Source organism: Ambystoma mexicanum, chromosome 6p, assembly GCF_040938575.1.
Source record: "Ambystoma mexicanum isolate Mex_15411 chromosome 6p, UKY_AmexF1_1, whole genome shotgun sequence".
Classification (NCBI taxonomy): Eukaryota; Metazoa; Chordata; class Amphibia; order Caudata; family Ambystomatidae; genus Ambystoma; species Ambystoma mexicanum.
This window is the reverse complement of record NC_090935.1, coordinates 1,112,264,360-1,112,287,218: the sequence shown is the minus strand read 5'-3', so window position 1 is coordinate 1,112,287,218 and position 22,859 is coordinate 1,112,264,360.

The window sequence follows — 22,859 nt, the reverse complement described above, 5'->3', positions numbered from 1 at the left end:
CATAAAGAAGTATATTACATGTCCCTGCTGCAACTCTTCAAACCATGGAGAAAAGAAGAACAATTACTAGATAACTATGACTCATATGAGGATGCTTTCAAAACAAATGAAAGCACTATAACTGATGTAAACTTTACACAGTACAAAACAATGTTGCACAATGAACAGCAACATGAAGAAGAACTCCAAGCCCAACTAGATAAGGATACTCCTGACAGTAGTCAACCTTCTGTAACAGGAAGCCAAGAACCACTGGGAGAACCACTAATAACAAATGAGGCAGAATTAGCTATGATAGAAGTAGAAAACACCATGTGTCAGTATGAAGATAAGGAAGACTTAACTATACTACAATCAAAACTAAACAATGAGCAAAGTAGCATTTTTCAAGAAGTAACAAAACAAATTGCACATGGTGTAAAACATGAAAATAAAGAATGTTCCTGCCATAATTATAAACCTATACTACTGTACGTCAGTGGTGAAGCTGGTTCTGGCAAAACATTCCTAATCAAAATCATTAGTAAGTTCCTTCAACAATTGACAAACAACAAACTGTCAGCTGTTGTCACTGCCCCCACAGGTTTAGCTGCCTACAACATAGGTGGTGTTACATTACACCGATTACTACTATTACCAGTAGAACACCAGAACAAATTAGACTATTACAAACTTTCTGCAGAAGCTGCAATGGAATTACGCAGAGTATTGAAACAAATGAAAATGCTACTAATAGATGAAGTGAGCATGGTCTCCAACCTGATGTTAGCTTTGATTCACCTCAGATTACAAGAAGTACTCAAAACAGACTATGAAGAGTTCTTTGCAGGAAAACACATTATTGTTTTTGGAGATCTGCTTCAATTAACACCAGTAAAAGGTGAACCTATTTTTAAAACATTAGGGCACAAACTCTGCCGTAAAACTGTTGGCAGCATTGGAAATGTCAACCTTTGGCAACATTTCCAATACAGAGAATTAACAGATGGCCATGCACCCAAGACTCTATGCCCTGGCAACAACCACCGCAGCATATCACATCCATAGAGTCAAACATTTCAACTATGATCTATGGGAAACTTTTAATGTCCGCGAACAATGTGAGTGTTCTTAGAACACTTTGAACTTGCCAGCGAACAGTACGGACACCGTTTTCAGGACACCCCCTACGAACATTTCAGAACAACGCGATAGTTCTTAGAACACTTTCAACTTAACAACGAACAATACGGACAGCGTCCTAAGGACACCCCCTACGAACATTCCAGGACACCGGGAGTGTTCTCAAAAACGTCTTCAGAACACCCCCATTTTGTTTATTTGCGAACATTTCAGGACACCGCGGGTGTTCTTAGAACACATTCAACTTGACAGAGAACAATACGGACAGCGTCCTCAGGACACCCCCTACGAACACTCCCCGGACACCGCAAGTGTTCTTAGAAGCGTCTTCAGAACACCACCATCTTGTTTATTTGCGAACATTTCAGGACACCGCGAGTGTTCTTAGGACACATTCAACTTGACAGAGAACAATACGGACAGCGTCCTCAGGACACCCCCTACGAACATTCCAGGACACCGGGAGTGTTCTTAGAAGCTTCTTCAGAACACCACCATCTTGTTTATTTGTGAACATTTCAGGACACCGCGAGTGTTCTTAGGACACATTCAACTTGACAGAGAACAATACGGACAGCGTCCTCAGGACCCCCCCTACGAACACTCCCCGGACACCACGAGTGTTCTTAGAAGCGTCTTCAGAACACCACCATCTTGTTTATTTGCGAACATTTCAGGACACCGCGAGTGTTCTTAGGACACATTCAACTTGACAGAGAACAATACGGACAGCGTCCTAAGGACACCCCCTACGAACACTCCCCGGACACAGCGAGTGTTCTTAGAAGTGTCTTCAGAACACCCCCATTTTGTTTATTTGCGATATTTCAGGACACCACGGGTGTTCTTAGAACACATTCAACTTGACAGAGAACAATACGGACAGCGTCCTCAGGACACCCCCTACGAACATTCCAGGACACCGGGAGTGTTCTTAGAAGCGTCTTCAGAACACCACCATCTTGTTTATTTGCGAACATTTCAGGACACCGCGAGTGTTCTTAGGACACATTCAACTTGACAGAGAACAATACGGACAGCGTCCTCAGGACACCCCCTACGAACACTCCCCAGACACCGCGAGTGTTCTTAGAAGCGTCTTCAGAACACCCCCATTTTGTTTATTTGCGAACATTTCAGGACACCGCGAGTGTTCCCCCACAAAATGGGGGTGTTCTGAAGACGCTTCTAAGAACACTCGCGGTGTCCGGGTCGGACACCGCGAGTGTTCTTAGAAGCGTCTTCAGAACACCCCCATTTTGTTTATTTGCGAACATTTCAGGACACCGCGAGTGTTCTTAAGAAACATTCAACTTGACAGAGAACAATACAGACAGCGTCCTCAGGACACCCCCTACGAACACTCCCCGGACACCGCGAGTGTTCTTAGAAGCGTCTTCAGAACACCCCCATTTTGTTTATTTGCGAACATTTCAGGACACCGCGGGTGTTCTTAGAACACATTCAACTTGACAGAGAACAATACGGACAGCCTCCTCAGGACACCTCCTATGAACATTTCAGGACACCGGGAGTGTTCTCAAAAACGTCTTCAGAACACCCCCATTTTGTTTATTTGCAAACATTTCAGGACACCACGGGTGTTCTTAGAACACATTCAACTTGACAGAGAACAATACGGACAGCGTCCTCAGGACACACCCTACGAACACTCCCTGGACACCGCGAGTGTTCTTAGAAGCGTCTTCAGAAAACCCCCATTTTGTTTATTTGCGAACATTTCAGGACACCGCGAGTGTTCTTAGGACACATTCAACTTGACAGAGAACAATACGGACAGCGTCCTCAGGACACCCCCTACGAACACTCCCCGGACACCGCAAGTGTTCTTAGAAGCGTCTTCAGAACACCACCATCTTGTTTATTTGCGAACATTTCAGGACACCGCGAGTGTTCTTAGGACACATTCAACTTGACAGAGAACAATACGGACAGCGTCCTCAGGACACCCCCTACGAACACTCCCCCGACACCACGAGTGTTCTTAGAAGCGTCTTCAGAACACCCCCATTTTGTTTATTTGCGAACATTTCAGGACACCGCAAGTGTTCTTAAGACACATTCAACTTGACAGAGAACAATACGGACAGCGTCCTCAGGACACCCCCTACGAACACTCCCCGGACACCGCGAGTGTTCTTAGAAGCGTTTTCAGTACACCCCCATTTTGTTTATTTGCGAACATTTCAGGACACCGTGGGTGTTCTTAGAACACATTCAACTTGACAGAGAACAATACGCACAGCGTCCTCAGGACACCCCCTACGAACATTTCAGGACACCGAGAGTGTTCTCAAAAACGTCTTCAGAACACCCCCATTTTGTTTATTTGCGAACATTTCAGGACACCGGGGGTGTTCTTAGAACACATTCAACTTGACAGAGAACAATACGGACAGCGTCCTCAGGACACCCCCTACGAACACTCCCCGGACACCTCGAGTGTTCTTAGAACAGTTTCACTTTGCTTGCGAACAAAACGGACACATATTGAGTCCTTAGAACACCCCCTAGTCAGTTTATTTAGAACATTTCAGAACACCCGTGATGTCCGCAAACAAATCGAACACAAAAAGAACATCTAACACATAAAAAACACACCTTTCATCCTATCTCATACACTCCCACCCTCCCCAAACACTCCTACACACCAACACACTCTACAAAATACACATTTTGAACAAAGTTTCACCGCGCTGTCCGCGGACGTCCGCGAATCCAAGATGGCGGGCGCTACCGAAAAATCTGACGCGCTTCACGCTCCACGCCGTCCAATCAGTGAACACGTTGCATGTCTGCGAACATCACGCAAGACGATTGGCCAATCAGGACACTGTCCGCGGAGCGAACAGGGAAGTGTGTCCGCGAACCGAACACAGATATCACTAATTTTTTTTGACCTACTTTTTGGTCATTTTAAAGAAAACTACTGGACGGATTTTCACCAAATTTGTAAAATCACGCTTTCGGGACCAAGCCGCTGCTCCTGGTCCAAATTTGGTGGAAATCCGTCCAGCGGTTTGGGCTGTAGGCGCGAGCAACATTTTTTTACCATTCAGTCTATGGGGAAAAAAAAAGTTTTGGGACCCCCCCTATAACTTTGCCCCCCCTAGACGAATCCTCACCAAACTTTGCAAAAAAATTCAGAGTGACCCAAATACTTTTTCTGCAAAGTTTGGTGAGGATCCGTCCAGGGAGAGCGAAGTTATAAGCCACCCAAAAAGTGCTCTTCCTATGGAAACAGCAACTTAACCATAACTACATGGCCACTACCGTGGCCATGTAATATATATATATATATATATATATATATATATATATATATATATATATATATATATATATATATATATATATATATATATATATATATATATATATATTCAAAGCCCTACGAGGAAGGGGATGATTAATTAATTACAAGAAGTGATTGCTGCCACACGAACTGGGTAGCTGAAGGCCGATCTTTGTATGAAGTCAGAGTCGTGACCAAAAAGAAAGAGGCAAACGTGTCGCCACTTGATTTTTATGAGGAAAACCCGGCGCCGTTGCGCTCGGAGGAGGGAGTAACATATGTCTATCCGGCGATCGTTGTCACCATAGAAACTTTAGTAATGCGCCGTTGCGCTGTACTTGAAATTAGTTAATTGGTGAAAGGCGATCGTTGTCGCCATACATACTGAAGGTGAAGGCGCCGTTGTTCAGTGAAATAAAAAGCACAAGCCAAAGTATTTCCAGGGGTTGAATACTAACGTTGAATAGGACCTGTCATAGAACAGTGAAGCAAGAGTTGGCAGCTAGCGAGGAGAGGTAACCATCTCAGATGGGCTGCAAGGAAAGAAGAGGGGTTAGGAAACGTTTTTATGTGTAAAGGAAAATAATATAGCCCACAAGAAAGCATGTAACCATATGCTAAAAAGTACATGGGTTAAAGAATTGACAACTGATCAAAACTCTGCTGCTGTTGAATAGACCAAGGACAGTTTGAAAAGAAAGGAAAGAGAATAGACTGATAATACAAAGTCCAAGAAGAAGAAAAGAGTTAACCAAGATAAAAGAGTGTGAGAAAGGAGAAAGCCTTTAGAACTTTTATAAATGAAAAGATGAAAGAAAAGAGAAAACTCTGCAAAGAAGATGGGACTGAAAACTAATTAAATTAAAAGTCTTACTTGAAGGTTTCATCAGATGAAATCCTGTGATTACAAGCCTGAGAATACAGTGAACAGCCGTATCCTTTATCAGTAAACCTGAAAGAAAAGAGTATCTGTTAAATAAAAGATTTGGGTTCTTTTCGTAATCCATACAAACTATGCATTGGCTCAGAGTCTTATTTACTCTTTATTTAAGTGAACAGTTACATTTGGTGTCAGCAGTGGGATCCCGGAGAACGCCATGGAAGACTTTATTAAGACTTTGAGCGAGGGGCAACAACTCTTACAACAGGTGTTATAAATTCAGAGCCAGCAGGCTGAGGCGAACAGATTAGCGTTCCAGCAAGCATTACAACTGCAACAGGCTCAGTTGTTAGAAGTTACAAATGCTAGAAATAACCCACAAGTTCCCACTTCAGTTTTGCAAAAATATTCGGCTGGTGAGGACCCCGCTCATTTTTTTGTGACTTTTGAGAGAGTGGCTCGAATCGCACAATGGCCCACCGAGAGATGGTGTCATTACATCGCACCATTAATGACCTGTGAAAAGCAGTGTGCTTACCAACCTGCAAACCCAGCCGGGGGACACAAATTATGGGGACATGAAGAAAGTGGTGTTGGAGCGAATGGGCCGTTATGAGGAAATGTATCGAATTAAATTCAGAGAAGTTAAGTTGGTTGGAGAAGAAACTCTGAGACAATTATATTACAGAGTAAAAGAACTTGCAGAGAAGTGGCTGCAACCTAATATGTCTTCTCCTGGTGAGATAACCGAAAAAGTGATCCTGGAACAATTTATCAAGGCTCTTCCCGGTCCTGTACAAAGAGGGGGTCAGACAGCATCATCGACTATCACTAGCCGCAGCTATAGACGTAGCCTCAGCTTATCAAAAGGCTGGGCAAGGCAAGGTGTTATCCTATGCAACCAATTCTAGACCTCATGCTGGTATGAATAGATCTATGTCCCAACCAAGGTGGCAACATTCCATGCTAAGAAAACCAGAGGTAGAAAATGTACGTTCCAGACCTAACAGCGAGGGCTCCATCAACTATCGTCAATCCCCAACATTGGCTCGAGGGCCCCAGTGTTTTGATTGTGGAGACTGGGGACACCTCGCCAGATTTTGCCAGAAGAAGCCAAAGACTGAACCCATGGACGTAGGAGTTTTTGAATCACTAAAGGAAAATGAATCTTCTGAACAAATACCAGGAAGGCAGTCACAATATCTGTATACATGTGATGCCGAAGTAGATGGAAAGCACACCACGGCAATGGTCGATTCAGGAAGCCTGCAGCCAGCTGTAACATCAGAGCTGGTAGGTGAAGAATATTGTTCTTCTGGGGAAATACCTATTCGATGTGTCCATGGGGATATAAAGGCTTATCCTTCAAAGAAAATACAGATTAAGCTGGCCGGGGAAACAATGGGGGTGAGAGCTGCTGTATTACCCAGTCTACCCAAGCCCTTATAATTGGATCGGACATACCAAAATTCTCTAAAATAGTCCATGAAATTGAGAAGAGCTGGTTAGAAATGGCCCCTTTCAGTGAAGAAGAAATAGCTAGTCCATCTCTTAAATCACAAAAGAGTAAAAAGATAAAAAGATTAATGAAGCAAGAATGGAAAACCAAGAATGTTCTCCCTGTAGCTGTCGACTGGAAACTAGAAGAGGATGGGGATAGCTTTATATCTGCTCAAGACCTGGATCCTTTACTGCGCTATGCCCGAGAATGTGCCTTAGAAGACTCACCTGGGCAAGGTCCACATTTCATAAAACAGAATGGATTATTGTACAGACTAAGCAAGTCTCAGAGTGGAGAGGAATTGAAGCAGTTGTTAATCCCCAGTAAATATTACAAGACCGTGTTGGAAGTCGCTCACCTACAAGTGGGGGAAGGACACTTGGGGACGGAGAAGACGTTGAAAAAAATTCTAGACAGGTTCTACTGGCCAGGAGTATACAATCAAGTAGTTAGATTCTGTCAATCCTGTGAGGAGTGTCAAAAGAAGAACAGGGCCAATGTGAAGAAGGCACCACTACAACCTATGCCACTGGTCTTGGAACCTTTTAGCAGAATAGGAGTCAATATTGTGGGACCCCTAGATCAATCCAGGAGAGGTCATAAGTATATCCTTGTTGTTGTTGCCTATGCCACCTGTTATCCGGAGGATTTTCCCTTAAAAGCCGCCAATACTCAACAGATTTGCGATGTTCTAATTCCATTTATTGGTCGAGTCGGAATTCCTCGGGAGATTGTTACCGATCGTGGTTCTAATTTTTATGTCCAGTATCCTGAAGCAAGTCTGTAAAATGCTGAAAATTGAACACCTAAAGACAGCGGTTTACCACCCACAGACTGATGGTTTAGTGGAACGCTACAATCAAACTATTAAACAAATGCTAAAGAAAACTACCTCTCCCGAAAATAAAGACTGGGATAGAGTCTTAAGTTGGATACTGATGACCTTAAGAAACACTCCTCTGTCCTCTACAGGTTTCTCACCTTTTGAGTTACTATTCGGAAGGCCAGTAAGAACTCTGTTAGATATACTGAAAGAAAATTGGGAGGAACAACCGGATCGTGAGGTAACCTTGACTGAGTATGCTTCTCAGTTACAGGAAAGAGTAGAGAAGTTACAGGCCATAGCGAGAGATAATCTTCTTCAGGCTCAAAATAAACAGGAACGATATTACAATCAAAACTCCCAGTTACGTACCTTTGAAAACAGGAGAACAAGTATTAGTGTTATTACCCACATTGGAAAATAAAATGTTGGCAGCTTGGAAGGGACCGTATGAAATTCAAGGAGTATTAGGTCCTTTAACATATAAAGTGAGACAACCTGGGAGTAGGATACCCTGTCAGATATATCATATGAATTTACTTAAAAAATGGTTACCACCAGCTCAAACTGGCCATGATAACTCCGGATGTACCACCAGAAGAACATTTTCCACAGCTCAAGGAGAAGGTAGGACTGGAAAGTCTAAACATTAACTCCGAGTTAACTTCTGTCCAAAACAATGAATTATCCTGTTTGTTACAAGGTTTTTCAGAAATATTCTCGTCTCTACCAGGAAGGACTAAATTAACTAATCACTGCATAGTTACCAAACCTGATACCATAGTAAGACTCTGACCATATCGAATACCTGAGGCAAAGATAAAGGCCATTAACCAAGAAGTTCAAGAAATGCTGGACTTAGGGATCATTGAGCCGTCTCATAGTGATTGGAGCTCTCCTGTAGTCTTAGTCCCAAAACCAGATGGTACCGTGAGATTCTGCATGGATTTCAGAAAATTAAATAAGGTTTCTAAATTCGATGCGTATCCAATGCCAAGAATCGAAGATTTGCTAAACAATCTAGGAAAGGCAAGGTTCTTGACCACCGTCGACTTAACCAAGGGTTACTGGCATATACCATTGTCACCCTCGGATAAGGAAAAAACTGCATTTACCACTCCTACTGGCCTATATCAGTTTACGGTATTACCATTTGGTTTACATGGAGCCCCGCAACATTTCAAAGGTTAATGAACTATATTATAAAAGGTCATGAACAATACGTCGGAGCCTATCTAGATGACATCATAATTTACAGTCACACCTGGCAAAAACATCTACAGCATTTAGAGGCCATACTTGTAACGCTGAGAAAAGCCGGGTTGCATATAAATCCCCAAAAAAAACATGTTGCGACCTTCCACACCAAATATTTGGGATATTGTGTGGGTCAAGGGATCATTAGACCCCAGGAGGAAAAATTAAAAGCCATCAAGCAATTTGAATTCCCGGAAACCCCTAAACGAGTACGAGCCTTCTTGGGATTTGTAGGATATTATAGAAGGTTTATTCCGCACTTTTCTACACTGGCCAGCCCGCTAACAGATTTGCTGAAGAAAACTACCTTGACGAAGAAGACTTGGCAAACAATGGAAACACTAAAAGCCTTCAATGCTTTAAAAGAGGCCCTAACCAATAGGGCTGTTTTACATTGTCCAGACTTTAAGGCTCCATTTTTCCTCCATACTGATGCCTCAAGCACAGGCATCAGAACAGTTCTATTTCAAAATCAGGGAAAGGATGAAAGCCCGGTACTGTTCATCAGTCGGAAATGACTGCCTCACGAGTTGAAATATCCAACAATAGAAAAATAATTTTTGGCAGTCAAATGGGCCATTGATGCTCTCAGGTATTACTTACTTGGCAGAGAGTTCACATTAATAACGGATCATGCTCCTTTAGTCTGGCTTGCCCCTAACAAAGACTCAAATCAGAGAGTGCTCCGGTGGTTTCTTTCTCTCCAGCCCTTCTCTTTTAAGACTATTCATAAACCTGGAAAGTTACTAGCCCAAGCTGATTATTTGTCCAGAGCTGAAACCCTTCCCGAGCGTAAGGGCTTAGTAGAGGGGGGGTGACGATGTGGTTCTTGCATATACAGGGTTACATCCATGTTAATGGGAAAACCTAGCTTATACATCCAGGAAGTCCTGCCTGTATGGCCTTTCCTTTAATGAATGTTATGCTCTTGGTTACCTAAGAGACAAGGAACGGTGGAGAGGAGACGGAGAGCGACAGTTACAGATGGGCTTACTGAGGCGATGATATGGAAAAGCTGATCAGACACCAGCCTGCGAGGGTGTGTGAGTCGTTACATTAATACGAAGGAGCTGAGGTTTTAATAGTAACCTGGCGATCGTTGTCGCTGACCGAAGTTCATGACTGATTGCACGGTTATGCACCTCGAATGAGTCAAAAAGAAGTGTGAGGCAACCGTTGTTCCGGAGAGAGGTCCATGACTGAATGAGCCGCTGCGCACCACGAACTAGTCTGAAAAATGAGAGGGGACCGTTGTTCCAATATGGTCCTGTGAGTATATATTTATATATATATATATATCGAAAGCCCTACGAGGAAGAGGATGATTAATTACAAGAAGTGATTGCTGCCGCACGAACTGGGTAGCTGAAGGCCGATCTTTGTATGAAGTCAGAGTCGTGACCAAAAAGAAAGAGGCAAACGTGTCGCCACTTGATTTTTATGAGGAAAACCCGGCGCTGTTGCGCTCGGAGGAGGGCTTAACATATGTCTATCCAGCGATCGTTGTCGCTATAGGAACTTTAGTAATGCGCCGTTGCGCTCTACTTGAAATTAGTTAATTGGTGAAAGGCGATCGTTGTCGCCATACATACTGAAGGTGAAGGCGCCGTTGCGCAGTGAAATAAAAAGCACAAGCCAAAGTATTTCCAGGGGTTGAATACTAACGTTGAATAGAACCTGCCATAGAACAGTGAAGCCAGAGTTGGCAGCTAGCGAGGAGAGGTAACCATCTCATATGGGCTGCAAGGAAAGAAGAGGGGTTATGAAACGTTTTTATGTGTAAAGGAAAAGAATATAGCCCACAAGAAAGCGTGTAACCATATGCTAAAAAGTACATGGGTTAAAGAATTGACAACTGATCAAAACTCTGCTCCTGTTCAATAGACCAAGGACAGTGTGAAAAGAAAGGACAGAGAATAGACGGATAATACAAAGTCCAAGAAGAAGAAAAGAGTTAACCAAGATAAAAGAGTGTGAGAAAGGAGAAAACCTTAAGAACTTTTATAAATTAAAAGATGAAAGAAAAGAGAAAACTCTGCAAAGAAGATGGGACTGAAAAATAATGAAATTAAAAGTCTTACCTGAAGGTTTCATCAGATGACATCCTGTGATTACAAGCCTGAGAATACAGTGAACAGCCGTATCCTTTATTAGTAAACCTGAAAGAAAAGAGTATCTATTAAATAAAAGATGTGGGTTCTCTTCGTAATCCATCCAAACTACGCATTGGCTCAGAGTCTTATTTACTCTTTATGTAAGTGAACAGTTACAACATGTCATCCCTTTTGAGTCCTATCGGTGAGGTGGAGCTTGATTTACTAGGCCCAGCAAACAAGAGGGTCACGTCTGGGAATACCCATTCTATTTGAGGGGCTTCCACATAAAAACCAAAATGTCTCAAATTTCATTTTTATTTCACAAATTCATAAAATACAATATTTAAATCAAGTTTATGGCGAGCCGTAGGCAGAGGCTAGGCAGAGCGAGCTACGGAGCCACATCTTCATATCCCCCACACTTAAGAAGACTCACTATGAACACCAAAGGTCATGCATGGAATGATTTTAATTATAATCAAAAGCAATTGCTCTGGGACTCTTCTGAGCTATCGTTTGAACCCAGTCTATATGCTATTACAGAAATGGATCATGCATGTGCAAATTAGTCTTGGACTTCAATCAATAGGAGCAGCCCAGCCAACATTGCTAGGCACTGTCCCTAAGTACCCCCAAAAAATTCACGTAAGTATGGACTTAAAACCTCTCCATTGGTTTAAAAACACCAAAAAGTGATGGGTGAAAAGTTTTGAATGAATCACAGTCACTGGTAATTGATTTTGACAGATGATATCACATTTGTATAGCCCACCTGCACCAGTACACAATTCATGACATGCTTAATACCAACGATGTGGTTTCTAAGCACAGGATCGGGATTCAAATCTCTGTGGGGCTGCACTTTCTTGCTTGCAAGACAAACGCATTGTCCCTGGGCTATCTTTCCTCACAACATTAGTCTCATATGCACATTAGTTTTGGTCCTACCACCACTACCACGTGCTAGTCCACGTCCCTTCTTCACAGGAATACAAGAACCCCCAGACATGTTTCAGCCGTGTTGGTCCTGATCATAGAGAAACAAATTCAATCTCTATGTATTGTAGGGAAGGGAACCATATTTTGGAATTTTGGCTCTAAGTTTCGAAGATTTACTATAGACACAAATGAGATGGAAACATTTGTATTAGTCACAACCGCTGAAAATTGCTCTCTGCTAACTGGGAATATCATTGGAAAGGATGTGAGTGCCCGGAGTTGTGAAGGTAATTACTACCAATAACATGAAAACCTGAACGTTGATAACTAAACCTGGAGATGGTGGAAGCACCTAGGCATTTCAGGGCATACCTGTTCAGTGATTAATTTGGGGGTGTGTTTGCCAGGGCTCAGTACTGGCACTTTTTTTTGAGCCTGGGAACTTATTATCTTAGACTCACTTTAATTATGAAGTGGTGATATTCAGTGCATCCATGAACCACAATGAGCAGGTGCAAACTGTAGTGTGTTGTCCCCCTGGGAGTAGGGACTAGGCCTGGAAAGATCACCACATGGCGGCGGAAGAGGCGTGAAGGTAAACTTGGACTTTATTTAGTGAAACCGTTCCATGCAACAACTGCCCCGGAACTGGCGTCCCTCTCCCCACTCCTCCCACAGTCGCCCACATGTCCCTTCCCACGTGGTTTGGTCGCAGGGACCACTACTTCATTTAAAGAGGCAGGATACCGCCCTGTAACATAGTGTAACCCCAAATATGTTGCCACTGTGGGGAGCAGCTATGGGTGGTGGTAGCAGTGGTGCCCACCCTCAGTGTCATAGATGTGCTTGAATATATTTGGGCACTGGCACTTATTATTTTTCCAAATGATGCACTGCCTGTGATATGGCAGCAATACCTACCAAATGATATACGTACCAGAACATATCACACCAACACATAACAGATAATGCTACTCCTGATGCATGGCGGAAATAGCTGAAAAATGATGGAAGCTCCTAAGCATACAACGGCACGGCCTGACAAGTGACTCTTCAATGCCCAGGTGTCAGACAATGCAATTGGCTTTGTCAATGCTTGTTCTTCTGTTTGGTGCAGAGTGGAGACCTTGCTTATGCCACTGCTGACAGGAATTATGAATGTCTGGATTTACAATTTAGCCAGTCCGATAGCACAGCAAGTAGAGCGCCTGCTTTGACATCTGTGCAGAGCCTGCTGACTCAGGTTCGGATCCCGGCGGGGCCAAACTCAGACTTTCATCCTTCCGAGGTCGATAAATGAGCACCACACACCGTGGGAAATAAGCAGCGCGATTCTTTGGGAGATGATGAAGGCTTTGCAACACCAGGTTACTTGGAACTTTTCCCTTTCTATGGTCTGCCCTATAACTCTGCATGTATATTTGCAGGTTTCATACTTGGCGGCAGGGCAACAAGACTGATGATTGTTTGGCGGCTCAGGTGCCATGAGTTACACGCCCTTTATGACTGAAGACGTTGGCTACAATCAACATACTGGTCAACCTCTTGTACATTCAGTTTCTGAATGTTGCACCTTGCCTGGAACCTTTAACCTCAAATGCTATTTAATCTCCTTCTAATGGACAGACCTTTGTAGTGAATTCAAAATTATTCTATTCTGTAACCCACAAGACCTGGAGAGCTCAGACGTTTCTTGAGCGCAGGTGCGACTTGCATGTCTAGCGCTTATCAACCCAGTGGCAAGCAGGTTATGATGTCACAATGGGGATTGATTGGTCATGTGATGCACTGTGGTGTCCTGGGTCAATGTGAACCATGATTTAAAAACCGACACGTATACTTTCAAAACGGTGATACGATCATAATTGCTATATCATCAAAAGCCAACGTGGTCAGTGTTTTAGATCGAGGCTTTAGAATGGGTAATACTCAAATGGTGACAAAGCACAACCTCCTAGGAAAGACATGCAAAGAGCCTGACATGAACACTCTTTGCGTCCTAATAAAAATATATGCAAAGTGCCCTCGTGAGTAGTGTTGCTCCAAATGGTGTGTTCTATGGGCTGAGGGTATTGGCTATTGCTGTCATATGTGATAATACTGTGAGGGTGCAATTAAGGAGGGTGATACCGCACCACCGAACCACAAGTTAGACCTCGAACTGGAGGATTTTCATGCTGGAGGTAAATTCACAACTTTAGGTTAAGCAAATTGGTGGAATAAATGCAGAGGAATTACCACTCACGGTAATGCCACCCAAATTCCCATGGAATTCTATGGACTCCAAAAATGGGGATTAACATCCCCCTACAACCACTTGTAACCTCGTGGTAAACCCACAGGACCAAGTGGCAGTAACAGTAAATGAGATTGGAGGTAATTCTGCAGTTATACCACCAAATGTCCTCCAAATTTGTAACGAGACCCATAGGGCCTAATTCACAGAAGCGTTTTATAATGGCACCCCCCCCCCCCGCCCTTAATGGCAAAATGCTCTGTGAATTAGGCCCATAGTTTGGCAACTGCAGAACTCCCATGCTGTTTTCTGCTGAGCTTGCCTGACATGGGATTCCTGTTTCTATTTGTTCTTTGCTTCTTGTAGTCCTGTATTTATGTATGTCCTAATGTTCATGTAGCCGGTTTGAGAGTCAAGCACATATGTCAGCAGTTCTCTTTACCATGTCAGCAATAGATCTCAGAAGCATTTATCTGAAGAAAAGGCTAATTGAGGCATCGCCCATTTCCCCTTCAGAAGCGTCCATATTATTTCCGGACAGAGGGATAGAGCTCCCAGGTCTAGGCACATTTCTAGACACCTGAACTGAGTCAGAAGTGCGGTTCTGACACATTATCAATGTACATTCATCCTAGCAGTTTAAAAGAACCTCGGGCAGGCACTAATGGTAAGGCAGCTCAGATGCATCCAGGACCAATTACAACAAGAATCCTCAGTAAATGAGTGACATCTCAAGCACCTAAGGTCACATGTTTTAAGGTTTTATATAGTTTGAACTGAAAATAACTTCCGCATTAAAAAATCTGTGTGCTATGGGTCTGATTCTCCTTCTGGAACCGTAATCTGGATTTATGGCAACATCCAATAAAAGATTGAGGACTCTAAAAATCAAACGTTCTGCGGTCATAGTGCTTCGTGAGCTCACCATTATAGGCACTACATTCATAGGGCCTCATTACAACTCTGGAAGTAGCCGTGCTGTTAAAAACGGCACAGCTGCCGCCGGAGTTGCATTTTTTCCGGCACCCGCGAATTGGCAAGAACCAGGTCATGCCGAACTCGGCGGACCCGGTAATTGCCCATTTGCGTGTGCCGGAATCAAGGGCGTCCCTATCCCCATTCTCCCCCATAGGGCTGAATGGGGATGGGGACGTTGGATGCACCGGCACATTCAGAGTTGTGCCGGTGCATCCGACGTGCTCTGCTCGCGGGTGCCGTTACACCCGCCAGGAAAAACCTGGTGGGTGAAACGGCACCCGCGAACAGAGCATGTAGTATAGCGGTCCAGGAACTACAGTACCGGTATGCTTACTGGTACCGCAGTTCCCGGACCGCCATGCTCGTAATGAGGGCCATAGTCTTAGATTGAGTTCGTTGGCATATTTCTTAAGGAGCTACTAACAGAAATTGGTACTTTGCAAACACTTTAAGGTTCCGCAAGATATAAATTCTCAATGCACAGTTATGCCACCTCTTTCATTCTGTACCTACATACTGTGCACAACTGCTCTAAGGGCAACAGGGATGCACCTGCCTTGTACGTGCAAGATACACACACAGCACGTCCACTTTACACATGCCAAGATTCTAACAGGGAAACATCATTATAAAAATAAACATTATTCTAGGTCTTGATAATGTCCTTTGCCCAGAAAGACAAAAAAGGTTCTTGTTATAACTACAATATTATGCTGGAAATAATCGTTGAAAATGAACATTGTACAATTTTATACCCATCCAATTTACTATATTAGTACAGTTAAAGAATGTCATCTTTTTAAATAGTTTCTTTTTACGAGAATACACAATATTTTATCTCAAATAAGTTCCTTCTTGGGAAATAATGATCTGTTCTGTGAACAGCAAGGCAATCATTAATTGTGCAGGCTATCCACTGATTGGTTCATAGTTCTACTAGACATACGCATTTGTTTTTTTGTTTTTTTATTTATTTATAAAGTGCTCCAAACCCAGAGGTATCTGGGCGCATTACAGGAATGTTCACATGCTTGGTTACAATACATACAAATCAGTAGGCACAAGTTTCATAATAAAGATGAAGATACAGATATTTAAAAGGATAGAGTCAGGTTCTATTTGCAAGGTCCAAGGTTAACAGTGTTAGGAAAGTGTTGAGTCTTTGGAGCTGTGCCAGTGTTTGGTGTTTTACCTAAAGTTGTAGAAGGATTGGTCCATTCTTAGGGTTGTGGGTAGGGCGTTCCACTGTTGGGCAGCCATAGCGGGAAAGCTACTACCGTCAGCTCTTTTCAGTTTGAATCTGGGGACTCTTAGGCAGAAGGAGTTTGCAGTTCTCATAGGTCGTGTGGAAATATTTGTGGTGCATATTTCCGTTACGTATTGAGGGGCCAGGTTGTTAAGACGTTTATGAGCCAGGGTCACTGTTTTGAGTTGTATTCTGTCCTTGATGGACAGCCAGTTGTTATTCCGTCTGACTGCTGAGATATGCTGTCTTCTTGGAATGCCTAAGTGCGAGGTTCTGAAGGATTTGGAGTTTGTTAACAATTAATTTGCTAGCACCTAAGTAACGTGCATTACAATAATCAAGTTTAGACAATATTAGGGCCCTGGCCAACTTGATGCAACTTCCAGTATGCAAAAACACAATAACGAATAGAAAATAAACATAATTGTAGACCTTGGAGCCTCCTCCTCTGGCCTTTCACTGTCTGTCAGATCCCCAAAACATGCCGGATCACCTGGAGCTGCTAGATCAAACTCTGATATTGATCTGATTTGATGTAAATATCTGCGCTTATGACACATACATATATGAAGGCATGTTCCTAAAATACCAGGTGCAGCTAGTTCAGTCTCTAAATTGGCATCTTCACATGGCACATCCAAGGTATGTTATACATCCTTCTGCCGAGTCCCTAATTTTACATTTTTGGCAAAACAATGTAAAAGAATAGATTCAATGGATGTCCACATCCTCAGCCACAGCAGGACAGGCATCAAAGCCTGCTCACGCCTATTACTGTTTATCCCAATCCACCCAATGTCACTTTATTTAGTGCACTCATTGGCACTTACTTTATTCTTTTAAGAAACATGTTCTGCAGTTTCCAGGGATCATCATAAAATGGCACAGAGAACAACAATAACCCACCATCCTCACTAATGACAACACTTCAGGACCTCTGCTTTCAGCTTGGCGGAAACATGGAACGCTATTACTTCAGTCTCGCTTATGAACTCCAAATAGTAGACTTCCCATGTCCCTCACTAACTACCCAACCAACCTACTCACCTTTTAATCTACTATCACCTTTACACTATATACAGATTCCAAGTCATGCTGCAGCCTTTCCCCTGCTAGCACAACTACATTAACCATAATGCAGCCACGTATAGTTCATTGAATGGCTGCACCAACCTTTGACCTATCCCATACCCATCTCCATACGGACCAGCATCTCTCCCGGTGCACCCGTGATAGCAGTTAATAGAGCTTAGGATCTCTACTCCGCTTATAACATTCACCCATGCCAGCTCCACAAACCATGTAGAATCCGACTGGTACATAGGACTTGGTTATTTACGGCCTGCACCGATTTAACACTTCGGCTTGGGCCTCCCAAAATGGAAGAAGGGCCCTATCACCGCTACAGCCATATCACCGCTACAGTCATCTGTAAGGCATTTAAAATGTAAAACAAAGACACAAGAAAGCAAATGGTTCATTTATTGTGGAAAACATATAAGGGGTACCAGCAAGCGATTCAGAACGCCATGGTGGGTCCTATTGATAGAAGCATTGTCCAGCACACTGAGCCTGACAAAGTGTACGCACTGTTGAATACTGGCCTAAACAAAACAACAAAACAGATGTCAAGCTTTTCTTGAAAAGCAGATGATTGGAATCTGCTTTCGGGGATGGTTTAAGATCATTTCCCCAATTGTTGCTATTGTACCCTTAGTGGGATACATTACTTTGGTTTCATGTCTTTATGCCGAGGTATTATGTACCGAATCACTTATATATCGAAACATATTCCTTGAAAACCTGAATATTTCAATTTTTTTCTCCTGTTTCCGACCCATGAAAACCTATCCCGACCGTTTCCCCCAAAAATAAAACCTTTACCCTACCATAAATATATCCGATATAAGTGCTTTCAAGGTATATGTTTGGATACATAAGTGATTTGGTATATCGTTTTCGAGATAAAGACTGTATACTCATTACTAAACACAGGAGACATAACTTTTTATTTTTCAGTTACAGGTTGCTGCACTCCTAACACACGTTGGGTTGTAATAAATGCTTGTATGTATATAATCAACTAATGCTTCCAGATGGTGCTTCCTTTTTTTTAAATTGAACTCCTATGGGGGAACACAGCTGCTCATATACTTTGAAGCAAGACTGGAGACCGGTACTACTCCGATCGGAGTTAGCTGCCACCTGTGATAAAATTAACAGTTTCAAGCACTCACATTATCAGGGTAATTCATAGAATTTCGCACAAAAGTGGCGCAAGCGGCTGGCGCACAGTGTCCCTGTGCGATACACTGCGCCAGCCGCGTGTGATAAAATCCATTTCATTGCACAGCGTATTCATGGACTTTAGCCCCCAAAACCAGCCGTGGCGCAGAGTGGGCAGCGACCCTGCAGCAGCGCCAGTTACGCCCCCAAGAACGCCCTTGCGCAAGGAAAAGCCATCAAAATTCCCAATTCATCGCAAATGTCTGCGCTAACCCTGGACCAGTTCACAGGGCTGCCAAACAGCAAACGCCAAGCGGGGAACGTGTATTTCAGTGGTTCGCGGGAAGTTTCACATGCGATTGTCCTGGGTACGTATACATCAGGGGTGCGCGTGAAGTAATACACGCGAATCCATCAGGGCATGTGTATTCCAGGGGTGCGCGGGAAGTATCACACGCAAATTCAGCAGGGTACGTGTATTTCCGGGGTGCGCAGGAAGTATCACACGCGATTCCATCAGGGCACGTGTATTTCAGGGGTGTGCGGGGAGTACTACATGTGAATTGGCCGTGTGGGTCCTCCCAGGTGTTCCCTCTACACCCTCCACGGCCCCTGCAGGCAGCCCACACCACAGGGGACTACTCTGCACCCCTGCTCATGTCCCGCAGGCAGCCCATCCACCATGGGCATGCCCCCCAGTCAACCCACATGTCACCTTGCACCACTGACCAACAATGCATGTCTCCCAACACCCTCACCCCCCAGCACTGTGGGGCACCTGCCAGCAGGCCCCCACACATGTCCAACTCATGTCCCCCTGCACCCCCACCCCCCAGCACTGTGGTGCACCCTCCACCAGGCCCCCACTCATGTCTCCCAGCACCCCCACCCCCCGCAGTGCAGGGCACCCTCCACCAGGCCCCACTCATGTCCCCCTGCACCCTCACCCCCCTGCATCCAGGGCCACCCTCCACCAGGCCCCCACACATGTCCAACTCATGTCCCCCTGCACCCCCACCCCCCCAGCATCCAGGGGCACCCTCCACCAGGCCCCCACTCCTGTCTCCCTGCACCCCCACCCCCCAGCATCCAGGGTCCCCCTCCATCAGGCCCCCACTCCTGTCTCCCTCCCCACTCCCCAGCAGTGCGATTCGCATGGGTATGTGTATTTCAGGGGTGCGCGTGTAGTCTGACACGCAAATTCATCAGGGTATGTGTATTATGGGTCCGCGTGAACTTCCACACCCGATATCAGCAGGGTACATGTATTACGGGGTTCGCGGGAAGTTCCACACGCGATTGCCCTGGGTACGTGTATTTCGGGGTTGCTTGGGAAGTTCCACACGCGATTGCCCTGGGTACGTGTATTTCGGGGTGCGCGGGAAGTTCCACACGTGATTGCACTGGGTACGTGTATTTCAGGGTGCGTGGGAAGTTCCACACGCGATTGCCCTGGGTATGTGTATTTCGGGGTGCATGGGAAGTTCCACACGCGATTGCCCTGGGTACGTGTATTTCGGGGTGCGCGGGAAGTTCCACACGCGATTGCCCTGTGTACGTGTATTTCGGGGTGCGCGGGAAGTTCCACACGCAATTTCAGCAGGGTACGTGTATTCCAAGGTGCGCGGGAAATTCCACACGCGATTGTCCGTGGTGCGTGTATTTCTGCTTGTGTGTGAAGTTTCACACGCGATTTCAGCAGGGTATGTGTATTCCAAGGTGCGCGGGAAGTTCCGCACGCGATTGTCCGTGGTGCGTGTATTTCTGGTTGTGTGAAGTTTCACATGCGATTTCAGCGGGGTACGTGTATTCCAAGGTGCGCGGGAAATTCCACACGCGAATCCAGCAGCCTATGTGTATTCCGGGGGTGCCGGGGAGTCCTACACGTGAATCGGCCGTGTGGGTCCTCTCAGCTGTTCACTCTACACCCTACACGGCCCCTGCAGGCGGCCCACACAACAGGGGACTACCCTGCACATGTCCAGCAGGCAGCCCATCCACCATGGCCATGCCCCCCAGCCAACCCACATGTCACCTTGCACCACTGCCCACCAACGCATGTCTCCCAGCACCCCCACCCCCCAGCACTGTGGGGCACCCTCCACCACGCCCCCACTCATGTCCAACTCATGTCCCCCTGCACCCCCACCCCCCAGCACTGTGGGGTACCCTCCACCAGGCCCCCACTCAGGTCCAACTCATGTCCCCGTGCACCCCCCGCCCCCTGCATCCAGGGGCACCCTCCACCAGGCCCCACTCATGTCCAACTCATGTCCCCCTGCATCCCCACCCCCCAGCACTGTGGGGCACCCTCCACGAGGCCCCCACTCATGTCCCCCTGCAACCTCACCCCCCTGCATCCAGGGGCACCCTCCATCAGGCCCCACTCATGTCCAACTCATGTCCCCCTGCACCCCCACCCCCCAGCACTGTGGGGCACCCTCCACCAGGCCCCCACTCATGTCCAACTCATGTCCCCCTGCACCCCCACCCCCTGCATCCAGGGGCACCCTCCACCAGGCCCCACTCATGTCCAACTCATGTCCACCTGCACCCCCATCCCCCAGCACTGTGGGGCACCCTCCACCAGGCCCCCACTCATGTCCAACTCATGTCCCCCTGCACCCCGACCCCCCTGCATCCAGGGGCACCCTCCACCAGGCCCCACTCATGTCCAACTCATGTCCCCCTGCACCCCCACGCATCCAGGGGCATCCTCCACCAGGCCCCACTCATGTCCAACTCATGTCCCCCTGCACCCCCACCCCCCAGCACTGTGGGGCACCCTCCACCAGGCCCCCACTCATGTCCAACTCATGTCCCCCTGCATCCCCACCCCCCTGCATCCAGGGGCACCCTCCACCAGGCCCCACTCATGTCCAACTCATGTCCCCCTGCACCCCCACCCCCCTGCATCCAGGGGCATCTTCCACCAGGCCCCACTCATGTCCACCTGCACCCCCAACCCCCAGCACTGTGGGCACCCTCCACCAGGCCCCCACTCATGTCCAACTCATGTCCCCCTGCACCACCACCCCCCTGCATCCAGGGGCACCCTCCACCAGGCCCCACTCATGTCCAACTCATGTCCCCCTGCACCCCCAACCCCCTGCATCCAGGGCATCCTCCACCAGGCCCCACTCATGTCCAACTCATGTCCCCCTGCACCCCCACCCCCCAGCACTGTGGGGCACCCTCCACCAGGCCCCCACTCATGTCCAACTCATGTCTTCCAGCACCCCCACCCACCACCAGTCAGGGGCACCTGCCAGCAGGCCCCCACTCATGTCTAACTCATGTCTCCCAGCACCCCCACCCCCCACCAGTCAGGGGCACCTGCCAGCAGGCCCCCACTCATGTCCAACTCATGTCTCCCAGCACCCCCACCCCCCACCAGTCAGGGGCACCTGCCAGCAGGCCCCCACTCATGTCCAACTCATGTCTCCCAGCACCCCCACCCCCCACCAGTCAGGGGCACCTGCCAGCAGGCCCCCACTCATGTCCAACTCATGTCCCCCCAAACCGCCACCCCCGTGCAACCAGGGGCACCGTCCACCAGGCCCCACTCATGTCCAACTCATGTCCCCCTGCACCCCCACCCCCCTGCATCCAGGGGCATCCTCCACCAGGCCCCACTCATGTCCAACTCATGTCCCCCTGCACCCCCACCCCCCAGCACTGTGGGGCACCCTCCACCAGGCCCTCACTCATGTCCAACTCATGTCCCCCTGCACCCCCACCCTCTGCATCCAGGGGCACCCTCCACCAGGCCCCACTCATGTCCAACTCATGTCCCCCTGCACCCCCACCCCCCCTGCATCCAGGGGCATCCTCCACCAGGCCCCACTCATGTCCAACTCATGTCCCCCTGCACCCCCACCCCCCAGCACTGTGGGGCACCCTCCACCAGGCCCCCACTCATGTCCAACTCATGTCCCCCTGCACCCCCACCCCCCTGCATCCAGGGGCACCCTCCACCAGGCCCCACTCATGTCCAACTCATGTCTCCCAGCACCCCCACCCCCCCACCAGTCAGGGGCACCTGCCAGCAGACCCCCACTCATGTCCAACTCATGTCTCCCAGCACCCCCACCCCCCACCAGTCAGGGGCACCTGCCGGCAGGCCCCAACTCATGTCCAACTCATGTCTCCCAGCACCCCCACCCCCCACCAGTCAGGGGCACCTGTCGGCAGGCCCCCACTCATGTCCAACTCATGTCTCCCAGCACCCCCAGCCCC